Source organism: Haliaeetus albicilla, chromosome 10 (assembly GCF_947461875.1).
Source record: "Haliaeetus albicilla chromosome 10, bHalAlb1.1, whole genome shotgun sequence".
NCBI lineage: Eukaryota > Metazoa > Chordata > Aves > Accipitriformes > Accipitridae > Haliaeetus > Haliaeetus albicilla.
Genome location: NC_091492.1, coordinates 35,573,301 through 35,599,285, shown reverse-complemented (window position 1 = coordinate 35,599,285; position 25,985 = coordinate 35,573,301).

Genomic DNA, 25,985 nt, shown 5'->3' with positions numbered 1-25,985 from the left:
TGGTGGTGGACAGAGCCATGGGGAGCCCCGTGGGATGTGGTGCCAAGGTCAGTGCTGCACACTGTAGGCAGTCCCTTTTACCCTCACGACGGGCTTCAGCAGGCACAGGTGTCTAAAATGCTTCTCCCCAGGCTTTTGAGACTGGTTTGTGTGTATGCAAAGCTGCTGACAGCGTCAAGCTGAGATCTGCTGGAAACTGGGATCTAGGAAACCTTATGCCAAGAGGAAAAATATCTTGAAGTGACTTTAATTTTTAGCACTCAGCTAAATAGCTTATATTCCCCCTCATGCCTCTGAGTCGGAAAAACCCCAGTCTTCCTTGGAAAGTGAAGCTAAAATGCAGGGCAGGGCTCCTGTTTGTGTTGTGGTGGAGGCATTCAGTCTGCTTCATTATTTAATATCAAGAGATGAAAATTGTTGGCTCCACCTCTGCGTGTTTATCTGCTCTGTGGCAGGTTGTATTTGCTCTTGTGGTCTGGGAAGGCTGACAAAGACATGGGGTCTGGAACAAGGCAGCTCTGGGGGCCCTGCCTGAGCCTGGTTGTGGCATGGGGATGGCTCCACGGGTGCCCAGATGGGTCAGAGCCAAGACCTGCAGGGCTGGGCTGGGTGGCATAGAGTTAAGCAGGGGAAAGCTCATATGTAAATATTTTCTTTTCCAAACCAGGAACTCTGCAAGAAGCGGGTCCCAGAGCACATAAAAACATCCAGCTCTTCCCAGCACCAGCCCTTGCAGCTCTGAGGCTGATTGGGGCCAGTAATGCCCACTTGTGCTTGTACTAACATTAAATATAAGCAGTATGGTTTTGTCAGCCTCATCCTTCAGGCTAGCCCTGTTTCTCAACAGCTCAGCAGCAAACTGTCCTTCTCCCTTCCCTCTTTTTTTTTTTTTTCTTACAATAAACTAAATAAAAATCCAGAGTTAACCACAGCTAAGTGACCACGAGAGGCTCAGAGTTCAATCCTAGAGCCCTGGTCCTTTTAAGCACTAGCCCTGCCGTGACTCTGTAGCAATCTTTTCTAGCTCTGCAGTTTTCCTGTTTTTCAAAATTGCCTTACCCATGTCCAGACTCAGGATCTCAGCCCTAGCCGGTGACAGGTGCCTGCACCCCAGTGGATCGGAAGAGGTGCATTTTTCCCCATATTAGTTCTCTCAGCAAACTTCTGTGGATCTGAAGAACCAGAAACAAATTTCCCTCTTCCACTACGTTTCCCAGGTTTCTATCTGGCTCAGAAGTATGAGCCTATTAACACGTGCTGACACAGATATGTGTCCAACATTTTGAGTCCATGAATGCAGTGGTGAACTACCAGCTTTCCCAACCCCCAAACTTAGATCCACGTGAACCTAATCTGAAGCATGGACAGATGACCTCTCTCTGCACTGAAGAATAAACCCTTTACACTTTCATATATGAATTCCTGTCTTATGTGCTGACATGGCTCAGCCATAAACTTAACTCATAAATGTTGACATGTGTATACAAGGGTCAGTTTGAAATCTGTGTTCATAATCCTGGAGAGATTAGCTACTTGTTCACACCGGTAACATGTCTACTTGCACATTGCTGGGAGGCAGAGCTGATTTTGGGGGTCTCTGCTCAGTGAGACCCAGTTCTAACAGGTTTTTTATGCCCTGCAGGTGCTGGGGTGTGAATTCAGCCTCTGTTTCTCCCAATCACCAGTGAAACAACCAGTATGAAACAATGACTCAAAGCTCATAGAGTTTCCACTGTGGTGTTGGGGAAAAACCCTTAGGGGATATTTTTTGTCTTGGTGTTGGAGTAGTTTCATATAAGTACAGAACCATAAGGATACCAGAAATTAATAAAGTTTTGCTCTGGCTCTTGTTTGGAGTTTGACTAATTTTACAGCAGGCTCCAATGAGATTGCATGCTGCTGTCTGGGAGGATTTTGAAGTTGAATAAAGTTGAGATGAGGCAGTAGACTGGTTGTGTGGGATGTGGAAGGCTTTCTTGTTTCCATGGACAAGTCAGGTGCTTCCTTTCTGCAGGAGGATGGTAGGTCTCCGTGCATGGTGAGGGACCACAGCCGTAGAGCTTATATGGAGGCTATTGAGCTAAGGCTCAAGTAACTGTAAAGCTAGGGAGCATTTCCACCAAGCTGAGCAATGAGTTGAGATGGCTTTTGGGACAGGCTCAGCTGGCTCAGAGGAGCAGCTGGTAGTGTGAGAATGTGATGAAAATAAACAAGATATTGTGTGGAGACTCGGCTAAGCAGTGGAAAGACAATTTGCCCCCAATTCACCGGCTGCATTTGTGACAGGTGAATAAAATAAAATACATTGAGAAAGAGCTTGAGGTCAGGTTTTTTTTTTCCTGGGATGGAGAGACTAAATCAGAAGCCTACACCTTTCATGGAAGGCAATCAAGCTCTTTTTCACCAAACATTTGGATGTCAACATGAGCAGCTTGAGCCTATGTAAGATTATAGACTTTTTCATGTGTCAGTCAAAATATCCTGTGGAGAAAAATGTCACATTCTTCCTCTGTGTTACTGGCACTCATGTTTTATAAAACACATAGCTTTTTATTTAAAATAGATCTGCTGATATAAAAACCGAACACATAATATCAGGAAGTTGGCTGGTCTCTAAAAGGGATGCCTGCTGAGAATGTAAAATTAATTTGCTGCATGTGAAAAATGCTAGCTGTGGGGACAGATGACAGAGAAGGTGTCTGAAAGAGAATAGCATGGATATGTTTCCTCTATCTTGCCAAGCAAAATAGTCCAATTTTGTTCACAAAGGGCTGTTTCTGGGGCTAAGTTGGTAACTTGACCTTTATTCCTTTCATACTTGTTTACTCCTTTCCTAGTCTCACTTTTCCAGCAAAACCCGCTTCTGCATATCTTACAGAAGGTCAGCAAATAGGCAGAGGGTCCTGGTCTTTGCCAATGACAGATGCCTTATTCATGTGGTGAATAATATTGTTGTTCTCTATAATATGCTCAGGGTCTTTAGGTAACACATTGGTCCAGATTTCCCCCCATGGCAGAACTCTGCTGTTAAGACTGCATTTGTAGATCCAGCTTAACAGAAACAAAAAAATGGATGTTCTTGGGGTGAATTACTTGTTCCCCTGATTAAATAAACTAAAGCATCAACATTTTTCCACACGCATAGGAAAATTCCATTAGATGTCCTAAACATACCAGGCCCAAGAGCGCAGCAGAAACAGAACTGGCCACTTCTCTCAGCTGCTGACTGTGACCACCATAACATCTTCCTCGCTTCTCTGCCACCCAACTGCGCTGGCATCAGAGGAGGAACTGTATTACTAACAGCAGACCCACGGGTGCAAGCTTGCTTTCAGGACATGGTTTGACTGTTGGCTATGTGATGCCAGGTGTAAGAAGATAAAGCCATGACTTGTATCTCTGTGGTGCTCAGCTAAATTTCACTTGTGGGTTAAAGCAAGCCATGATTCTCCTGGTTTGCACTCAATTTGCACTTAGAAAATGCGGAGAGAGATGGGTGCTTAACTGCCAATTTAAGACAAGACTGAGTATGGGGAAGTGCATCTGTATTTTTGTTTTCAGAAGATTTGAGGTGCATGCTTCCACCTAGCTCCATGATTAACACCTGTGGGGTCTAGCCTGGAGGAGAGGAACCAGAAGATCCAAACTGTAGTTTCAGGGTCTTTAAGGCTTCTTGCTTGAACTGAACATTGCTTCAAATTGATTGTTAAATCAGGGAGCGTGGGTGTAGCTCATTCCATTATAATCCCCACAAATTGCTTTGTAATCGAAAGCTTTTGTTCCAGTGTCAAGTGGTTAAGCACCAAGTAAGAAGATCTATTTTACAAGACCAGACAAGATCTGACAGACAGCGGAAACTTAACTTTCAACAAATATAACAATCAACATGAGAGAACCAAAAGGTCCTCATTAAGCACTGCTGTTTTTAATTAATTGGTCCTTCAGATTTACTTCTTTAAAGCTGCTAACAGCCTTAAGCCTTTCCTAGATTAATTACAAAAGACGAGCAAATCACAATAATTAGTTTAGCCTCAGGCTCTTGCTAGGCCTCTGACCTATGTGTGTAGGTTTGCTCCATGCAGCGTAGACAAGGGGAAGCAATTTGCCTTCTTGTCTTGTTTCTGAATCAGAATTTCTGGCAGGAAGTGGTTTTTTATTTTCTTCAGTTGTTGAAAAGTGTAATTTTCCTTCCCCTAATATATTCTTGTCACTTAGTTTAAAATGATCCCTCTGCTGTAACGACTCCCACTTGGGCTGGAAACCCTCCTTCACCAACAACAGCTCAGTCAGTGATGATGACTTTCAAGGCTTGTAATTCTTGGCTTATGGGGCCTACAGACTCAGGGAAGTATCATTAAAAATGAATCATGCTGCTCCCCTGGGGATGTGCTTGCTTCCCGGGATGCACATTAATGTGAATCCACCACCTCTCCCTTGCTGCAGAGGGCCGGTAAGTCAACAGTGCGATGTAAGAATGAATTTCAAAGAGGAACATCATATATGTACCTATATATAAAGAGAGGGAGACTTTCTGTGTGTGCCTGTAAGAGGCAGACCCATCATTGCACCGAGAAGCTGGTGCTCTTTAGGTCTTTTCCTGTCTGATCTGTGCTTTCGTCTGTAACTTGATGCAGACTTTGGAGGCCATCTCTATTCCTTTCATTCATGAGAAAAATCCTCCCATTTCAACAGTTGTCCCCTTGGTTTCAATGGGTCTGTTGACAGTGTAATGGCGAAGCATGCTTCTCTTTGCCTGGAGACTGTGTGCCTCAGTTTCCCTACCTGTAAAATGGGCACAATACCATCCCTTGGAGATTAGCTACATGTCTTGACTTACTCATTCTGTAAATTGCTTTGAGATCCTAGGCTGATGGGAAGATAAGGGAAAATTATTGCTGTTCATGCTCTTGATTAGATAATCATCTGCTTAATTTCCTGTGAGTTCAATGAGAGTTATCAAGGAACCTAAGAATTATGCTAAACTGTGGTTTAAGAAGTGACATCATCACTGTGCTGTACTGCCTGACAAAATCGAGTGTAACCATGGCTAACCGCTAAAAAATGTTGTTCTAACATACCTGCTGTGCCCCCTCATGGGGCTCTTCCCAGGGTAAAGCTAAGCGAGAGGTCCCGGGGCGAGGGCACAGGGGGCTGCTGCCTGCTCCCTCTACCCTGCAAACAAGAGGCTCCCATCACTCCAAAACTTTTTAGCCCAGAAACAGGGTGCGGTCCTGCTGCCAAGAGAGGAGAATCCATTGCAAAGGTACTTTCTAAGCACAGTAGTGCTGTCTTAGCACAGTATACTGCTGTATATTTTCCTCCTGAAAACAAAAGGATGTTGAATTCTTCATTGGAGCTTTTGGGTTCCCTCTTCCTGCCTACCCGCCCTCTGGCTCACTGCTGCTGGGTGCAGGTTTAAAAGGTGTATTTGTATTTATTTTTAATGCTTTTAAAATGCCTTCTTTCAGGCTGGAAAGGCCTGTGTGCTGAACTGCTGGGCATTGCGTTATTGCTATCTGGAAGTTGTAGAGTGGTATCACCTCACTGCTGTGCCCTAGCTAAGAAATCTATGCTATTTCTCGCTAAAAAATTCCCATCCAATCTGGCAAAAGTGGTAGAAACCAGTGATTTATTTTTTTTTTCACCTTAAATGGCGGGTAGCTACACTGGAAAAGGCTTTGCTCACCTCTAGGACTGTTGGTATCATTAATGTCACAGCAATCAGACAACCAGAGCTCGCTGCTTCCCACTCCCTCTGGGTCCGAGAGGAAAATCCTGGCCGACACAGCTAATCCACTTCCCTTTTATTGCTCAGACAAAAAGAAAAGGATCCTTATCTCTCTAAACTAGAAGTGTAATGGGAAGCAAACATGGGCCTTCCTCTTCCTTCTACTTATCATTTCTTTGTCCCTCTAAATTTGTCTCTGTCCCTGGACCTTAACCTCCCACTCCAAGGGCAGGACAGGGCAGGCTGATAAGCTGTCTCTGAAACCGCTGGTAGTGAAGCAATTATTCAGCAGCTGCAGCCCTTTGCAGCTGAGCAGAGATTACCATCTCTATCCCTGGGAAAACTGTCTTCATGCCTCCTTAATGTATCCTGGCCTGCAGACCTTATTTATGGCACCTTCTGGCTGAATTACCAAAGTGATGCAGCCCTGGGATCTTTACTGCTCTTTCTTTGGACTCTGTCCTCAAAACCAGGGTAGTTTGTTGTTTGTTTGTCTGGGTTTTTTTTCACCTGTCTACGACTGCTTATGCTTAATCCTGTTCATGGGATAGCAACACTCCCGCTCACTTCGGAGAGCTGGTCCTGTGTATCTGTTGTCCTTTGAGGATATGTGCAGCGTGACACAGGCAGACTAGTACTGCCAACAGCTGCTCTGCTATGTGTGTGCTAATATTGCCTTAGTTAGTAGCTCAGATTCATAACTAATTTGAATGCTTTTGGGGAAATAGTCTGCAATATTTCTATGGATTTTTAAAATGGTCTGCCTGTAGTTTCCAGGCACAAATTGTTGCAAAAAGTAGATTTTATGCTTCAGGGTTTGCGAACTTAGATAGCCCAGAAGTGTGGTCAGTCCCTGAGACCCAGAGTGCAGCCTCAAAGATTTGTATTCGCCCTCGATTCAGAGTTGAAGAAATCTATAAGAATCATGAAATTGTCACCCATTTTAAGCACTGAAGTCAGGGAAGATTTGACGTACAGTCCAGAAGTTAAAAGCAGAAATGAAGGTCATCTTTTGGGGTATTTTTTTCAGTATGTATTTACTGGTACTGTCCCAATAGCTGCCACCATGGACACGCTCAGACGAGAAATAAGAGAACTCACAATAGCTCTTTTCACTTCTTCTATGAACTGATGCTCAGTTATCCAGCATGTGAAATGGGAGCAGTAATACAGCAACCTGCTGCACTCTCCAGCTCTCCCTCCTGTGACTGCATGGCTTTAAGAAGCTCTTACCTCTCCACGCTTCATCACGTTTGTTTTATGCTGCAATTTTACTATCAAGCTGTTGTGGTGGGAAGGAGGCAATGAGAAGCGTGAGGAGGCTGCACGTGCAGAAAAAGACAAGACAAAAATCACTTCTCCAAAAATTTCTAGGCAAGAGTTTCCTCTGCTTGAGAAAAGAAAAGCCCTATAGGATTATCAAATATTTCAGCAGAGAGATTAAAAAACTAAATAAATTCAGCAGAGAGTCAAAAAGCCCCCCAAAACTATTAAAGCCAAAGCCCTCAATGGTAACAATGGCAACACTGCTGGCAAGATACAACTGCCACAGAGGAAAAATGTTTTTGCAATTTTTTTTTCCAAAAAAGCAGCAGTTGAAAGACTTCAAATCAGCAACTGAACTTCTGCTTTCGTTTACACCTGGCACAACCTAGACCTGTGCTGCTTTCGGTGCTGCTCCTCCGGACATGTGGGTGCATGGGGGCGTGGAGGGGCTTGTGCTGGGGCGGGAGGGATGGGAAGATCAGATCTTTTTTCTGAGTTATGGATTTAGCAACAAACGATAACGATTTCCCCTTTATATAAGCAACAGTAGGGGAAACAAAACAAAACCTTTGCCTCATTTCCTGTTGTGTTTTGAGGTTTCTTACCAACACTGAAAACCACAGTTCATTACGGGAAGTTTTAGTGGTCTGTATCTGTCAGTGTTTTAAATCAGTATTTGGCATCAGCAAATGAGACACTTTTCCCTTGAAGTAGGAGGGGAATTTCACTCTTTTATGTGTGTTTTGTTTGAGAAATTGTGTATTCACATTTCTTGTCAAGTTTCTCATTTATAAGCATTGTGAAAAGCTACACTAACAAAACCAAGAATGTTTTGAAGGGGTTTCCTTCAAGTTTGATGAATAACACTTCACCATTAACCTGCCCGCTTGCTGGGGGCTTGGGAGCGTGGCAGTCGCCGGTCTGTTGTCAGCTTGGTTTTATATCACAGCCGCTTTGTAGAGACATTAGTTTTCATCAGTGCACTTGTTCTGGAGAGAGTTATGAGCTTGAGATGCTGGTAAATTTTTGTGAAGTTAGTAGGCTTATGTTTTCTACCATCTAGGATGTTGGGATGGCATTGTGCGAGGTGCCGTACAAACCATACGGGTAACGGCGCTTCCTTAAAATGCATGGTAGACTGGAGGGGCTAGCAGGTAAATGACACACAACTTTGGGTGAGTGAAAATTTCTTCAGAATTAATGGGAAGTAGCAGTCAAGCAGAAGCTCCTACCTACCTTCAGTTTGCTGTCTGTGTGTGTGGTATTGCAGTGGTTCTGCCCATGCTTTGGAGAAGGCTGTGGTTAGGAGTGTATGGGCTGGAAGAAATGCCACCTCTCCCGGTGGGCTGGCAAGCCTGAACCGAGGCCCGTCTTTTTCACTACCTCATTTGTGACTCGGAAGAACCCTCTTAGTCTTTCCTCCCCAGCTGCCAGTCTTCAAAAGCAATAGGGCTGGTGGTATTAATCTGATTTTTGTGGGGTACCCAGAGATGCTCAGATGAGAATAAGCACCAGAAAGGCAGCGATGCCACAGGGTTCCCTGAACAGCTGTGTCCCTCATTGGCCATGTCTTCTTCTCTTGGCAGCCAGACTTTGAGCAAAGCCAAGCCTCAGGCTGCTACGAGAGGTTTGCACTGTGAGGAAACCTGTTTGTGTGGTATTATCGATAAGAACTGGCCTGCTCCCAACTTATTGCACACAGGCTAGCAAAAGTTGACTAGCAGCACCAGTTTGGACTGACTCTGCTGGATCTGGGAGGACCCACATCCTTCTGGTGGGTTGTTGGCCACGCCAGCAGAGGACTGCTGGAAAGACTGTCCCTTTTTGTTAACTTGTGTGTGGGCCACGCAGATGTGGAGGTTTCCGTTTGTTACTTGCTTGGATTTCCTACCTTACGGGGTTTCTCAGCTCAGTCAGCCGAATCCAGCTGTGGGGTGGACAGCTGCATGGCCGGCACATCTCCAGCGTGTGTGGAGGAACATATGTCCTTCATCTCCTGGCTTGCTGCAGCTCCTGGTGTTACCTTCACGTGTCTGGTGCCTCTGAAGGGATCTTGGCTCCTACATGCAGGGGAATGAGATAAGGATGGGTTTTGAGGAAGAGCAAGTGGAAATCTGTTAACAGGCGGGTGAGGTCCTGCTCTGGCTGTTTGCAGAAGCAGCTGTCATGGCTTGGGCAGCCCCATCCTTGGATTTCATAACACGGTGTTACTGCTGGGGAGTTCAGGTGAGGAAATAGGAGCAGAGGAAAGCAGAGAAGGCAGAGCATCTCTCTGAGCCTGACAGCTTCAACACCTCTCCTCTCATGCTCACAGACACTTCTGTTTTTCCAAAATCCTTCTACTGAAGTAGGAGTTGTTAGTCTTGATAGAAATCACAGAAATAGTTGGTGGCAGCCCTACTTAATGCCACTTGATCCAACGGACTGGTGCCCGCTTTAAAAAGGAAAATAGATGAATTCATTCTATCTTTATTTTTTGCATAGGGACAGCAGGGCTAAGCCAACAAGTACAAATCAGATCTCTCCTCCAGCCTGAGGTGAACAGAAATGTGGGTGATGTTGTAATACAAGATGAGTAAACTCATGTTTTGGAGAAAAAAAACACTCCACTCTTCATTACATCTGCATTTAGCATTTAAGTGTGTAAGCAGAAGTGGTTATTATGGCAGCCTAAGCCTGCCTGGCCCTCTTTATTTCCAGACAATAAATTCTAATTTGCCTGCCACAAAGGGAGGTATAGGAATTTCCCGGAGTTGCAACTCGTTTTCTCGCAGGAATAAGGAGCACACTGCTAACGATGCTTGCTTCACCACCAAAACTGGCAGCTGCGATGCTCAGCACCTCTGATGGCTCTTCGCATGGCCAGTACTCCAGCCATCAATATGCAATTGGCAGTTCTTCACAACTACACCATCTCGCTTCTCACCTCAAGGAGAGTGTCAGAAAAAACTGTCTCTGGGTCAAAGCCTCCAGAAATAGAGAGCTGGGTGTTGGTTAGAGGTGATGGAAGTGAGTGTTATCTCCCCATCTCTTTGGAGAAGGAGGTGGAGCGGGCTACGGAGCGAGATGGCTTCGCCGCTGTCCCTGCCTCTCTATGGAGACTGCACGAGCCCCCGAGGAATGTGCTCCAGCACTGCAGGCCTGGGCTGTGGGTTAAGTGTTTTAAAATAAGGGAGGCATAAAACAAACGGGCTGAGTGTTTCCATGTGCCACCGAGACCCGTTTAATTCAGTAGCGTAGAGAGGACTGCACTTTGGCACCCTCCCCGCCTCCACCAGCCGCTTGCAGAAGGGATTAGCAGGGGATTTGATTAATAAGCATGGTGATTTTCTTTCCCTTTTTTCCTTTTTGTTTTTTTCCTTTAGCACAACATGTCCTACCTGGGCATTGCCCTATGTGGCGTTCAGGCTAGTACCCCCTTACCTTGGCAGAGGGAAAGCCACACTGCGCCCTTTGTAACTGTGGCATGTAAAGGTGTGAATACATGGTGCAACAATCCTATTTCACCTCCTAACGTGGATGTGGCCAGTATATATATATATATCTGAGGAAGACAACAGGTGTTAGGAAGGAGGAGGGAAAGGTCACACTTTCAACCTTGTGCTGCCCATGATACTTTTCTTTGATCCTTTTGTTTTAAAAGGGAATAATGCAAAATCATTAAGTCTAATGTCCCTTGAAGATGCAATGGGCTAACGAGCCCTGCAAGTTTTTCAGTTGAAACTTGTAACGTCCTTGGGTTTTGTGCCAGATAACATGTTGCTATGCCACATGCTGCCAAGGAATCCGAGTACTCTGAGTGCAGGGACACTAAAGATGCCACACAGAAGGCTCTGCATGCTTGCTGTGTTTTTCCATAGCAACAAATACGCTTGATTACAGCACATTCATATGCTCTATATAATGAGTATCCCATAGGAAATTTATCACAGTGCATCCTGCATCATAATTAGAAATCAGACCCGGGCAACTGAAATGAATTCCCCGGGCGTAGGATGTCGGACGCGTTCTGCGCGCAGAGGGTGGTGGGAGCAGGATTGGGGAGGGCAAATGGGCAGCTCCATGGAGCACCCTGGCCCAATGGTTGTTGCTGAACTTCACAGCTAATTCTGAAATAGTTGTGCTGTCCCTCCTGGCAGTGTCTGTGTGTGCGTATGAGTGAGGAGAGGTGGTTTTGAGGTTTTTCTTTTCTCTTCTTTAAAAAAAAATAGTTTTTTTTCTAGCCTAACTTCACTTCTGCTCCCCTCTGGCGGGGAGAAATTGAAACCAGCAGCATTTAGACTTCAGTTTCATAGGCAAAGCATGTTCTCCTGGGGGGGTTTTGCTGTGGCTTGGTCCAATTGTTACTGATGTATCACTTACGATATTCTTAACTACTTCAGACAAATTCAGCAGCGCTCTAATGAAAAACTAAAATACGCAGGCATACTTTCAACCAGGCAAATTTAATAAAGAATTTTATTCACCTGACAAATCTAATCAATTTTCACCAAATAAGCCTCAAGGCTAGGAGTTCACTGCATGTGCAATGTATACATCTTTCCAGGTTCAAAAGACTTGGGTTTTGTGGCTAGTGCCGAATTCAAAATGAAATGTTACCAGCAGGTCAAAAGCTGTTTTCTAGCACAGCAGTTGTGTTAGGTATTCATTTGGTTCAGTTAGTGATGATAGCTATTAAGGTATCTACTTATATTTGCCATCAGTGCTGCGTTAACATTTTTTTTTTCTTATATGATGAGATCTGTTCAGATTCAGATAATGAAATTATCTTTCTTCTCCATTAACCTGTGTCACTTCAATATATGAACAAATGCTGCCCTTGACTATAGCCTGATCTCAGTCCACAGGTTTTCACTATACCTCCTTCACTATACCTTCACTATACTATAGGGACAGAATTTGGTCCCTATCAGTAAGTAGAACCTCAAAGGGGACGCAAAAATATATGCAATATCTATGCCATACATATATAGACTGTTTATTATGTCTTTCTAGTTAAATCAACTGGCTTGGTACTAAGAGGTAATTTTTTGAGGCCTTGGTGAGCTCCGAGTAAGAAACGGGTTGGGAATCGTGCAGAGGAGAGATTTTCCACACTGAGATTTATCATGTTACGTCACCTGCTATTGCAGGGCAATGTGGGAGTGAATCAGGTGCCCAAACGTAGGTGTCTTGTGACATTTTAGATGCCCTAGAGCATTTGAGACACGGCCATACAGTAGACATCTAAGGACACAGGAGACCCATGCCCACTTGGAGCAGGCACAGTTGGATATCAAATTGGCAATAGATGCTCGTCAGTACTCGAACTGTTCCCCTGTATATAGAAATAACTATATTTATTCAATAAATGGGCTAATTTAATTTCCCAGAGATTGAGCTGACTTTAGGCATAGTAACTTGTATTTCAGTGAAATTATTTAGGATGGGCTCACAAAAGTTCACAAGGCTTCTAATTCTTCCTTTCTGTACTAACAAAACCAAGGCAAACTGCGTGCTGCCAAATTGAACTGCATTGTGCTCATGTAATGACTCTAAGTGATGCTGTTATAGTGCTGTGGAAGTATAATGTTTCAGACCATTACTATCGAACAATGTACTGCATGTGTGTGTGGATGTGTGAAGCAATTGCTGAGACTTGCTTCATCTCTATTTTTTTTTTTATCTCCCCCCTCCTGCCCTGGACACAAACCAGATTTGGATTTGGGGCATGACAGGGCGCCTGCACCTACCCTTTGAAATGACATAAAGATTGCTGTGGCTGCTTTATTATTTCATGGGTGCTTGAGTGCGCTGTCATTAGTGAGCCTGGAGGATTCAAGGCTGGAAATCGGGGAGGAAAGCTTGGCTCTATCATGGCTCTCTTTGCTGTTATCATCTCAGGAATGATTGATTCACACGGCTGTGTAAGGCAAAAGAAGGCAATGCCAGGTTTCTGGGACTGACGTTGCGAATGCTCTGGTAAATGAATAATGTTTCCTTTGCTATCAATGGGGTCTTTTAACTTGGACTCACTTTGCTGATAAACCAGTCCTATCACAACAAGCACAGCACTTCATTCCCATAGTCTCCACTTCGGAACAAGCAAAACTGAAGCAAGCCTCTTTTTTCCTTTCCAGGTCTGAATGTCAACATTTGTGGCAGTCCCACAGCTCTGCAGCATTAATGAAATCATTGGATGATGCTTTATGAATTCAAGTGGCCAAAACACTCTGTCGTAACCTTCAGATTAAGTGCTGCTCATCAAACCCGGGAGGTAAGACAGCTGGGCAAACAGCCTGGCAGCCAGCCCAAATGCCCAGAGGGCTCTTGCTGGGCACCAAACGCCATTTGTGCTCTATGTCCAAACGCTCCGGTTGCAAAGGGTCCTGTTTTGCAGCACCTGCCCCTGAGGAAGCGTTATTCAGTGTTATTCAGGAGGGGATGCTACAGCAGTTCCCATACCGTTAATTCTTGCTGTTTACCCCCTTTCTCCCCAAAGCGGCCGGGTCAGGTAGAAGTGAGTTTTCATCAGGAAGAGACATTGCAGAAAGCGTTAATGTCTTGTTCGGCACAGGGTGGAATTTTCGTGCTTCTCCCTGCTTACGGATTCTTGGGGCAAGGGACAGGTTAGTAAATGGCTGTCATGTGGAGGGGAAGAGTAATTTTCACCCTCAGGTTTCCCGCTACGTGGGGCCAGCAGGCTCCCTGCTGCTTGACACCGAATCTTGCTGTGATTTATTGTAACTAAGAGTACGCAGCTCTAAAAGTTCCTCTCTCCACAGTCCTAAGAGGCTGCAAGTGAGTCTTATTAATTTTCAGCAGATTTTCTTGATTATGGACAATGAAAAGTCCGTTCCTGGTGGTTGGCACCCTTCCTGCCAAAGATCTGGGCAGCAGCGACTGGGACGCGTCCCCAGGGGCTTTTCCAGGTTTGTGCTGCAACGTGATCTGCTGCTGAACTTGGTGACTGAGGGATTATCGTCCTAAGCGCTCCCCGGGTTAGGTTTTCCTTTGGGAGCCAGGTGTTCTTCTTAATAAAGCATGGCTAAGGCAGGGTGTTAAAGTGGCATCCTGTGTTGGTTTAGGGTGACTGGATTGACAGACCGTATCCTCCAGCGCTTAGTGCAATGCTTATCAGGGCAGCAGGGCAGGTTTTAAAACCATCTACACATGAAACAAGTTTGGTGCAACAAGAATAGATCAGAGCAGGAAAAGAGAAATGAGTAAGGAGGAGGGGATGGGAAATAGACTGATGTGTCTTTGGAAGGAGGAAAAGGAATGTGTAAAACAGACATAGGAACAGTAGATCAAAGTAGCCCAGCAGGAAGAGGAGAAAGAGCAAACTAGTTATTGCACGAACAAAAATATCATCGTGGATGAGACATGAAGGGAATGACAGGGGGAAAGGAACAGAGACTGAGAGTAAAAAGAAACATTTTTCCTCTTAGAAAAGAACAGAAGAAGAGTAATAAAGGATAGGAGTGGGAGGTGAAAGGGAATTAGATGAAGAGGAGGAAGGCTGGAAATAAAGACATACTAAAATGGTGTCTGTATGACCCCAGGGGAAGAGCAGCAGCTTGGAGATGTATCTTGAAATTCACTTTGGGTAGCATTTCATGAGGCTCAGCTCAGGCAGGAGCTTTTTTCTTTTCGGGAAGAACAACCTGTGTCTGCATTAATGTCGGGGTGGTGTTGATGCAGTTGGGGGCTGCAGAAGCAAGTGTGTGGCTGGAGCCCTGGAAGAGCGAACTGGGTCTTGTTTAAGGTAAAGAAAAAGAGTCCAGGGAAGCACGACCAAGCTGCTGTGGTTCAGTGAACCAGGCAGTGTGTGATGACATTTCCCTTAATCCTTGCCTTCTGATTAGTTTGCTCCAAGGGAAGCCGAAACTCCGGCAGCTCATGGTGGAGCAGTGGCTGGCTGCACAGCACCCTGCGGGATGCACCTGGGCTGCCCGGCTGCCTGCCCTTTTGGACACAGGGTCATGGGAATGGGAGCAGTTCAGAGGTTGAAAATAATCCTTGAAAATACCTTGAAGAGAAAGTAAATTAACCTACCTTTGCATTCCCCTGCCTGCATGTACTTGGACAGTTTTGATGCAGTAGCCCTCAGGCTCCTGCTCACATAGGTGACAGGCAATCCAAATATTCCTTCAAGAGGGGACAGAAATAAATCAGTAGGGAGAAGGAGAAGGAAAAAGGATGAGGTCGGGAAGGCAGGCAAGCAGGGAGACAGATGAGTCCTGCAGCAATAGGGCAGGGTAGAGGAGCACGCACAAGAAGATGGAAGCAAGTTTGCACGGCGGCTTTCCCTTCAACGGAGGTGTTTGGTCCTGTTTGGTGGCCTGTTGAAGGCTCGGTGCATGTTTGCGTAAAGCCCTTTCAACTCCCTCTTCATTGTGGCCCCTCCAGGTCCTTTGGTTTGTTGGAGAACCTTTGGGGAGCGGGAAGCGGCGTGCGGCTGCCTGGCGGCCAGATCCTGGCTCTACGCTCCGGACCGGCGCAAGGGGCTCAGGGACTGCAGCAGCTCTGCCCTCGCAATGTGCTTCGGTTACCCCAACGCGTTTCAGATCCAGCCACCCACTGCCCTCCTCCGCTCGCCGATCAGGACAGCGAGAGGTGTAGGCAGCATCCTACCAGCTTTCACTGAGCAAACAGCACTCAGGCCAAGAACACTGCTGCTGAAGCTTATTAAAAAGACAATCTCCCAGCATCTGCTTTCCATCTTACACCTGTTTTTCACACCCTGGCTTCATTTTTTAAGTTTGCCTGCTTGTGAGCTTTGGGAAACAGCAAAAAAAAGTATGGCACTCTACTTGTACTGATGTTTTGGTCAGAAATCCCTAAGTGTGTGAGGAAGAAAAACAAAAGACTTTGGGGAGGCTGTTGCCAAGTATGAATACATCACTCCAACTTCAAACCATGTCTGCCACTACACTGCCTGGAGCTGCAGCAACTAGAAAGTTGTGTGATTTATGTTCATGTTGTGGCCTTCTTGTATTTAGCAGGGTTTGAGCTGAGGCAGGCAACTCAACTGAAAAGCAGATTTCATCTGCGGCCAGGACTTGATGTGGGTAACCAGTACCGGCTCAGTACAAGCAAAAACTCACCTGGACTGCGTAGTAAGGATAAGCCTGATGAACCTTCGCTGAGGCTTTCATACATACTCAATTCTAGTGGGCTCCTGCCTGACTTTCCCTGCATCTGGCTGCCTGCTCAGGGTGTCCAAAGCCTGCCCTTTTGGGCAGCTGGAGATGCTCTTCATGCTGCCCATCTCTCGTGGGCTGATGGGGTAGATGTGTCCCTCATTCATTATCCTTGGTGCCCATTGCTTGGTGGACCAGCTTGCTTCCTCCCCAGTTGTAACCAGCATTGTTAGGTTTTTGGTTTATAATCTTCATTTGAAGCTCTAATGGATATCCACACAGATAACATGCTAATTCATTAGTTCGGCTCAACTGGGCTGCAGGATGAAAAATTATTGCGGAAGAGTTTTAATAAAATTCAAAGGGATTTTATAGGTCTCAAGCCACTTTTAAAATGCAAAAGAAAGCCAAGAGTATTACTTTGTTAACCCACATAATTCTATCCTGCCTAATGAGGTCTGGAGCTAATCTTCAGCGCTCTGCCCTGGGATCAGAATTATTGGAGCAGGTAAACACCGCTAAGTACCGCACTGCATCTCTGAGTTTTGGTTGCATTGTCACTGTGACTTTCTGTTCCTTCCCTTTTATGAACTTTTCATAAAGCTCAGAATAGAGATGATTATGTAAAAACAAAGAGCTGGCTTCCTGTAGCGACTCGCATGCAATAGCCTCCTTTTCCTCTCTGCTGCTAGGGTTTAGGCAGTCAAGGAAAATACAGTGTGTTGGCCTGGGGGAATGCACAGGTCTTTATTTTCAGATTGCTTCTCTAAAGGGATGTAGAGAGATCAGCCCATGAGGGCACACTACTTAGCTGTGAAACTCATGCTGCAAGCTCACTTTAGGCAATATATTTCTTTTTCATGGCAACTTCACATTTCTTACTCATTTCTGCAGAGATATTTTGTGGGTTTTGGGAGGGAGAGGAGGGGTATATAAATAAGGAGAGAAATGTCCTGCTTAATCCTGTTCAGGAGAGACCAAAATCTTCTAACATAAATGTGGAAGGAATGTTTATTCTCCCCTACTGTTTTTTTTTTTGGGGGGGGGGGGGGTGGGGTGTGTTTGCTGGTAGAGAAAATCAATGCAGTTTGACAGAGTTAGTGTCAAAAAGGGCAGCAAATACAGACTAAGACTACCAATTACTATAAACTGGTAACCCTACTTGATTCAGTGGAGTTACTCATCTATACCATCTCAAAACCTGCTTCCCATTTGAGAAGCTGTAATAAACTTTGTCCCTGTCAGTAGTATTTCAGCTCAGACCTTGCCACTAAACCCAAACAAAGCATTAAAAAAGTCAGTCTTGTTAACAGTTCCTCTAGCTGCTCATGCAGTTCCCCCTGCCTGTATAGGTTGTGATGAAGCTTATTTTGGGCTGAGTTAAAAACAAGACAATCAAACCCCAGTTCTTAGAATGTCTTGGAGAAGCTTATCTAGGTTTCCAGAAAATTACACCGTTTCACAGTAGGCTCCACTTTGCTGGTTTCACAATGTGTACAACCACCACATCCAACAAGAAAGCAAAACTAGGTGAGTGGAGTTCATTATTACGCTTACTAGTTTAATACAGCAGCATGTGTCCTGTGTTCAGGGCAAGTTTTGTTAAGATTTTTAAGAACTATGACATTACTATTTTTTTCCTGTGTAAGTAGTGCTTGTCAGAGTAATCAGCAAAGCACAGTCGCATAAGTGGTTTGGATGCTGGAGACAGTTTTGTTGAACCAAGTGACCTAGCAGTTCACTTTGTTCCCATTACTCAGTGATTATAGTGTGACCTGGGGAATATTAGCCACAGCCAAAGCAGAGGAGGTTAAGGTGACCGCTTACCAGGAAAATGTAGCTTTCAGGGTATAATCTGTTTACAAGCATTTAATTGCAGTAAATGAGCCAGGCAGAAGGTGAGGAAGATCTGAAACACAGAGGAATAATAAATTGACTCATGTTTATTTAAGCATTTATATCTTCTGAAGCTGGGCTTAGCCTGAGGGTGCATGGGGATTAAGACATGTTTGCAAAGCCCTTTGTCTGCTTCTGCATCCTACTTTTTCCCCTATAATGCCAAATCCTCTATCCCCTTCCAGTGGGGGTCTATGCACTTCTACATAATTTTCTTTGCTTAGAATATTCTTTCCTGTGATCTGCACTCTTCAGTCCTGTACACCTCAGTCCCTCTCCCAACCTATTCCTTGTGTCTCAGTAAGTGCTGCTCTTCCAAGCTGGTTTATCTTCTCCCACCTTCCTTTAATTTGAGTGTAGAATTTCTACCTCAGTGCCTGAATGTGTAAACTGGGTTGTATAGCTTCAGGTCAGCTGAAACCTGTACTTCCCAGAAGGATTCAATTAATTAAATAAATGCCACCCCTAAATTAATTTTGAGATAAGTTCTAAAATGCTTGACACAAATGGATTATTTTCTTGAGTTTTCCTATTGATGAATCCACTTTTAACATTAAACTAAAATCTAAATTAGTTTTTTTTCTTATGAAATGTCAATGTTTTCATTTTGAAAAATGTTGAAACAACATGTTCTGACATTTTGGAAAATCCATCTCCTCCCATACTAATTTCCCTTCCAAAAACCTATCATTGATTTGCTATTCATAAAAATAACTCATCAGCAGTTTTGGGCCTGTTTCTTACAACCTGATGTAGTAGAGCTGTTCATCTCCTCCTTTTGGTTAGGCTGCTCATGGGATTACAAACGCACTTGCATTTTTGGATTGCCCCTTGAATTGAAGACTGGGCTGGGTACAGTAGGACATACTAAATGGGAGAAGTGGCCCCATGGCATGGTAGCTCATGTCTTGCATGGGGATTGCTGTGATTGGGGTGACTTTTGCACCATTGTGTTGTCTTCACTGTAGTTACTTTTGGATAATTGTGTAAGAGCTTCACCTGCACTTGACTGATGGGCACCAACAAGCCTTGATGGGCCCCACCTGAGGCTCCAGGAGCCCATTTCAGCTCAGCTTGGGGCCATCCTCCTGCCCTAGTGATGCTGTAGGGTGTCTCCAGCTCTGCCACGGCCTTGCCTGGCTGTGGGCCCTGCTGAGACAGGCACCACCCGTGGGCTGATGGTCTCTCAGCCTTGATTCATCCCCATAGAGGTGTCTGATGCCCAGGGCTGGGGCTGCCCTGCCTCTGCCCTGCCTCTTACCGCTTGGGGCAAGAGCTTTGGTTTCCCTGCGCATTGACTTGGTGCTTGAGTCCCAGAAGATGCTCCTGACCCAATAACTGAAGACCCACGAAAATGCTTTACCTGTCAGGTAAGGAAATACTGTTATCCTTGTTTTACGGCTGCAGAGAGGAAGCATGTTTTTCTAGCTCTTGCTCATTTTTAGCAGTTGCCTTCATTTTTATGACTTCTTATGCTTCTCACGTTCTGGTTATAGCCAAGAAGTATGCTTTCACCGTGATCCTCACATATCCCCCAGCTGAACAGCCCAGCATGGGTCGTGCTGCGCCATCCTGCCCGCCCCCCCTTCATTGCACGCTTCCCACGTGGGCTCCTGCCAGGTCCCTGCCTGCTGGGCTCGGAGGTTGCCTGCACCGCGTCCCTCGCTGCGCTGCTCAGGCACGCAGGACACGATGCAACCGGCTTGTTTTACATCACGCTACAAGAAGGACATTTGCTGCCCAGCAAATCCCAGTAACATCTCCGAGGCTGCGACGGCATGTTGTGGGCTTCTCGTTTCAGCCCCGAGTCCCCTTTTCTCCCCATTTTGCGAGACAAAAGGAGAGCGAGCGGCAAAAGCTGTCAAGTGTGTTATGATTTGATCAGCCCTATTTATGATCTCATGATTCAAGTGTCTGGCTTGGAGAATGGCAGCGTTCATGGGCTTGTTTTGTTAACAAGCTCTTGCAGGATGGCTGCTGGAGGTGGTTGCACCGGCGAGGCGAAAGCCTTGCGATAGCGGCGGCAGTGGCTGTTGAGGGAGCTGAGCAAGGTGACCCGCGAGGTGTCTCGTTCCCGTGATTTATCCGAGACCTGGGTAGACTTTCTCCCTTGACATTGTCTCCTGCAGTTTATGCCGTCTCTGCAGTCGGAGATGAAGCTGGGAGGAACGCACGCTCCTGAGGAGATTTCCTAATTTTCCCTGGTGCAGAGCTGACCCTTGTTGGCATGCGCGAGTCTAATGGGCTGCAGCGTGTGGGTGGTCCGCACGTGGGGTGCGTTAAGCAAATTGCCAGACCCCAGCATGCCATTAGTCGTGGCTCCCATAAAAGATGCATCGCACATATGGCCGGTGCGTGCGTGTCCTGTTTGTATTCATTTATCGATCAGACTTGAGGGGCAGGCACGATAATTAACCGTCACAAACCCCTGAGACCCAGGTCTATCGGATAAGACTTGTTTATATGTGCCCTACAAGCGGCCGTGCCGGTCAGGCAGAGCCGGGAGTATCGCTATCTGGGGATACAAAAGGTCGATCGTTACGGTCCGTTCCTGATGTCTGGCGTCCGGAGCATTTACCATGTCTGTCTCAAGCCGGGGACTGTTCCAATGTCTTGAGTTAACCCAGGGTTTAGTTCAGTTCTTATTAAAACTCACGAAAAGATTCCCATAGGTTTCTGTTGCAACTGGACTTCCTCGTTTGCCTTTCACTTTCTGAAGAACAGATTAATCGCATGGGATTTGCAGCGGAAAACTAAGCTGTGCCAAAAAATGTAGACAGCTTTGCAAGAGCAGACATTTCAAATTGCTGGGCTGCAAAAGACTTGGAGCAACTTGTAAAGCCATCTGAAATGGAAATATTTTTCCTCATTTTGAACAGTAATTTTTTTTTTTTCAAGTTAATCTGCAAATGAAAAAAACCTCCTGGTGTTAAAAAGGGGTGTTACTTGGCTTGGGCTGTGATTTCCGTGGGTTTAAGATGATCCAAGTGGAGGCTCCCGGCGAAGGGAAATTCTGTGCCCCATTAGGGTCTGGCTCTTGTGCTGCTCCTTTGGTGTCTACTGTGCTCAGGTGGGACACTGACAGCCAGCCTCTGTGGGATGGTTTCCTTCTGGGGACGGAGGTGGGGGAAAGACCTTTCTGGGACAAAGTAACTTAGACCTGTTAGTGTAGTTCAGCATGCTTGCCACATGAAAAGGCACTGCTTATAAAGGGAATTAGCTGAGAGGCAGCGAAGCAGTGAATTTTAGACCACTTTGGATGTTCCCTTCTTCACCTGCTGTGGTGGAGCAGATGCTCCTGCAAAAGCCCTTGGGCCAGGCAGCCACCCAAGTGTGCCCACACTGCTGGGCTGTCCGTGGGAGAAGTGACCCAAGCTTGTTCGGCTGCTGGCTTCTGGGTTTTAAAGTCCTGACATAAGGTCTGCAGCGTCAAAGAGTAGGGCAGAGAAGGGAAGTGAAACAAGAAAAAAGAAGCTGAGAGAGTATTTTAAAGAAATGGGTGGTGCTCTCATGCTGCAAGAGGCCATGACCAGACTCAAGGCAGTGCCCTGCTCTGATTTCCCTGATCCCAGGACGTGACTTCTTTCAGTTCCTTCTAGGCTCTCAAGAATAGGGAAGACCAAATAAGAGCTGCAATGGGCCTCGTAGTCACCTTCAGGAACAAGTGCCTGGCCCCAAGGTGGTAAGGTGCCCTGTTGTATGTACCTGTCCTTCTCCCCAGGAAGCAGAAACTTTTCAAATTCAAAGAAAGGTAATCTGAACAGCAAAAGGCCCGGAGAAGACTATATGTCAAAGCCAGGCAATAATTTCCCATCGTCTTACAGGGCGTGTGGGTGTTAGTGTCGGAGTTAGTTTCTTAGACTGCAGTGGAGGTCATATGAATTTTAACGTGATTCATCTGGTGGTTGGGTTTTTTTTTAATTCTAGTGGTGAGCAAAGCCCCACAGGAGTATGTAGGCAAACTCAGGCTGTGCTGCTGGGCAGAGTGTGATTGTGACTTGATCTCCCTATTTGTAACATAAAGGATATCGTCCCTCACTGAAGGCTGTGAAAGAAAGCAGTGTAAGAACTGGACATTTTGTTATTTCTGAGTGTGTCTGAGAAAGGGAAGCAGCATTTGGTCCCTCTGTTGCAAAGCCTTTTGGGTGAAGTCTTTGGGGGTAGAGCTGAACCCTACAATACCTACCTAAAAAAGGTAGGAGCATATTTTATATCTGCACATATCCCTGCAGAGAAGTAGCAGGAGTAGCCCCGGGAACAAGGATATGACTTAGGGGTGTCATCTCCCTAAGCAGACGTCCAGCTTGCCTTAAACTCTTCCCCTAGCATTTACATGAGCACGTTTCCCTATTTTTTTATTTATTTTTTTTTTTATTTACTGTCTGCCTAATGGTTTCAGCCTTATCACAAAATATGACAGCAGCATATCACTGAAGTATAGCTTGCAGTCTGCTATTGCAGTCACAAGTAAGTAGTAAATAGCCCATTCAGAAAAAATAAATGCTACTTTTATCAGCCTGTCCACAGCACCCATATGTCCAATTTGGGACCGATTACTCATGCAGAAAAGCTAATAACACTAAGCACTCTGCTTTTAGACTCCACAGACAGAGATAGGGTATGTGACCTCTGTTTGCCCCACAAGCCTGGTATTGTGCTGCTTCATCCACTGCCAAATACTGTTTGTTTTAAGAGGGCAGCAGATTTGGAGCAAGAGACAAGGAAGGGAACAGGATAAAGAATTTTAGGTGCGGTTAAGAGAATTCTAAATGTGAGGAGATCTAGCTTTCACCTTATAAAGCTATGCCCAGACTAGGCATAATTTCTCTTCAAGACCCCTGTGCCAGATCTGAGGAAGAGAACAAACACTTTTGGCCTGAAAGAAGGAAAGAAAACCAAAAATCCCTTCACATGGAGTTCCCAAGCATTTGCACATTTGGCTGTGCAAAAAGCAGTGTAAAAACAAGAACCATCTACAGTGTCTTACCCTGGCTCTTCTGAAGAGAAGATGTATCCTCTGAATATTGGAACGAATGGTTAAATAATCCCTACCTAGTGTCTTCATTTCTTGACTTGGCTGGAGAGGGAGAGGTTTAAACTCAGATGTTTGCTGTTTGTAATAAGAGGTTGTGGTTCATCAGTGGTTTCTGGTCTATTGCTACGGGCGGGGGGGTTCGTGGCTCTGGACTGTCCAGGTCCCTCTGATGTGTTTCTTGGTCATTCAATTCATTCAAATGGAGGTTTTAGATTAGGGTATTTTTGAACTCAGCGCTGATGTGTGAGTCAGGTGGAATTTTGTACTGCAGTGTTTAAAGGAAAAAAAGTGAAACTCCACTCTCAGCATTGCTAGAAATTACAGTAAATGATATACCTGTATCAGCAGTTTATTTGACAACATAACTACAGATTTGTGACAACTATAAAAAAAAAAAAGAAAGAAAAAGGGGAAAAAAAGACATTTTGATTATATGTTAGCATCTCCAGGAATTAGAATAGGGAAAAAAAGAAAAAAAAAGGCTAAGAAACCAGATATAGCTTGGATCTTTGCAAATGTTCTGTAACAGCAAAGGGCTAAAATCTTCCATTAAAATACCTGAAACCCAAGATCTCTTTTTTTTTTTTTTTTTTTCTTATAAATATGTCCCAATGCTGAGAATAGGACATTTCAGAGTGACAGTTTCTTCGTAGCTCTACAAAGACCAGGGTGCTGCGGGAAGAGGCACAAAGGCACAAGGTATGTGTTAAGAACATAAGCGCTACCACCAGCTGTATTGATCTCCCTAGGATTTTACAATGTGCAGAATAGTGCTTGGGAATAATAGACCTTCTTAATAAATGGCCAGTCTCTTGACCTTGCTGTGCGCTATCAAACAGTGGGGGAAAATGAAAATAAACATAACAGCCTACTCTACGTTTAATGTATAACGAGAGAGTTACAAGGTGTCGGCCTGCCCTTTTTGCGGACTCGGGGAACCATGGCCAAAGGAAAGAGCAGCATGAACCTTTGGGAGCTAGAATGGACATCGCTAAACTGAGCGGTTTTGTGGTGGGAAAAGCTGTATATTTTGGCTCTTGCATCAGTGGGCTGGAGTTGCAGAGAGCCCTGCACAGGGAGAAAGCCTTGCCAGTGCCTGGCTGCGATGAGCATCCATTTATAGACCTAAAATCACAGTTTAATCCCATAAGGGTGAATGTAAGATATTTTCCAATTGATCCAATCTGGACAGCTTTTTGCCGTTGAAGTATACAGAAGTGGTTGATAGAGGTTTATAATAGCTCTCAACCTAAATATTTCTGCTGGATTCAGGAAGCCAAATATCTCTTTAAAATGCCATTCCAAAATTGTCTGCAGACTTCTCCATTATAATTGATCCCAAATTTGAGCGTGTCTCGTGCATTTGTAGCAGGTGCCATAGGAAACCGATTAACCTTCTTAAAAAGAAACACCAGCCAACAGCTAATACTGCAAAGATGTTACTATAAAGGGCAGCATTTTAGGACTTTTCAAGTATTTTTTGGCTGAGTATTTTCTATTCTAGTAACACATTGTTTCCCATAGATTTTGTTGGCTTGTTTTTCAGTGGGCTAACTGGCTTGGATGTACCGAGGATCTGGCATTCTTTGTATGAAAAAGAAAGCTAAGATTTAGTGCAAAGATTTATCTTCATGAGCTAGGGGAAAATTTCCTACTTTCTGATCGACCCAGCCCTTTAAAGCTTCTGAAAGGAAACCAAATATCTTTTAATTCCCAGGAGACATCTCAGAGGATCAGAGCTAAAATGTTACTCTCTGAACTATCAGATATAGAGACCTCTGCGTGACCCTCTGTATTTCAGAGTCTTGAGGCTGTGGATTCTCCAGAAGAACCTATTTCTCCTATAACCAGGGGCTGAACAAGACTGAACCATTATAGAAGTCTAAATAAACCACATAAGGTCAGCTGCTGCTTAAATCCTTGCTACCAGGTCTATAGATATTTTTGCCTTGTTTCTAAGCAAGCTGAGAGTCCTGGTGCCAAAGGGCAACATGTAAATTGTGCTGTTATTCTGAAGCATGCAAGGTAATAAATGGTGCTGTCAATTGTTTTCACTCAAGTGACAGATTTATTCTCTTCAAAATGAATGACCAGGAATGGCTATTATTGCAAAAAATTCACTATGTATCATCTTGTGCCTGTTGTTTAACAAATAATGCTGAAGTCTAATTGCCTTCCTCCATGGCCAAGTATCTATGACTTAATGGGTTTTTTTATTGAAGACGTGTAATTTACCATTGCTTTTGATGTGCCATCTGATTGAATGTCTCTGTGAATCACATCTGCAATCTAGCACCACGTGTCCCAGAGGAATACTTCTTATCCCATTGTTTTCCAGTGATCTGGGTAAAAACAGTCTTTCTTTCTTTCTTTTTTTTTTAATTTTTTTTTTCTCCCTCTCCCCACACAAACTGTTAAGCTTCTGTTTCCGAATTTCTAGGTTGAAATTCCAGCTCCTGGCAGATGCATTGAAGTTTAGCAAATCAGTTGCATGTGGGAATGTACGATGTTTTATAGTACTACCAAGGAGTGGTTTTAAATCTCAATAGCACTTTTTTCCAGAGTAAACCCAGAATTAGACTGGAATCTGATCCTGCAGTTCTGCCCAAACTCCTCTGGAATCCGACTGCAGCCCTTTCTTATAGCACCTTGTTTTTCAATAAGAAATTGCTGCAGCTGGTTAACAAGCCACCTCAGGATACAAACCTTATCACTTCTCTAAGATTTTGTGATTCAGCAAAGCGCTTTTTTCTGTACGTCTGCGTTCCATTTTTTTCTAGTCAACACTGAACCTTTTTAATGTTTTAGTAAACATGTAAGGAAGTTAGAAAATAGCATCTAAACCTGAAAAGCTTATATAAAGTTTGCACTCCATCAATATATTTTAGAAAGAGCTGATTGTAGACAAATGTTGAAATTAAGCCTTGCTTCTTTT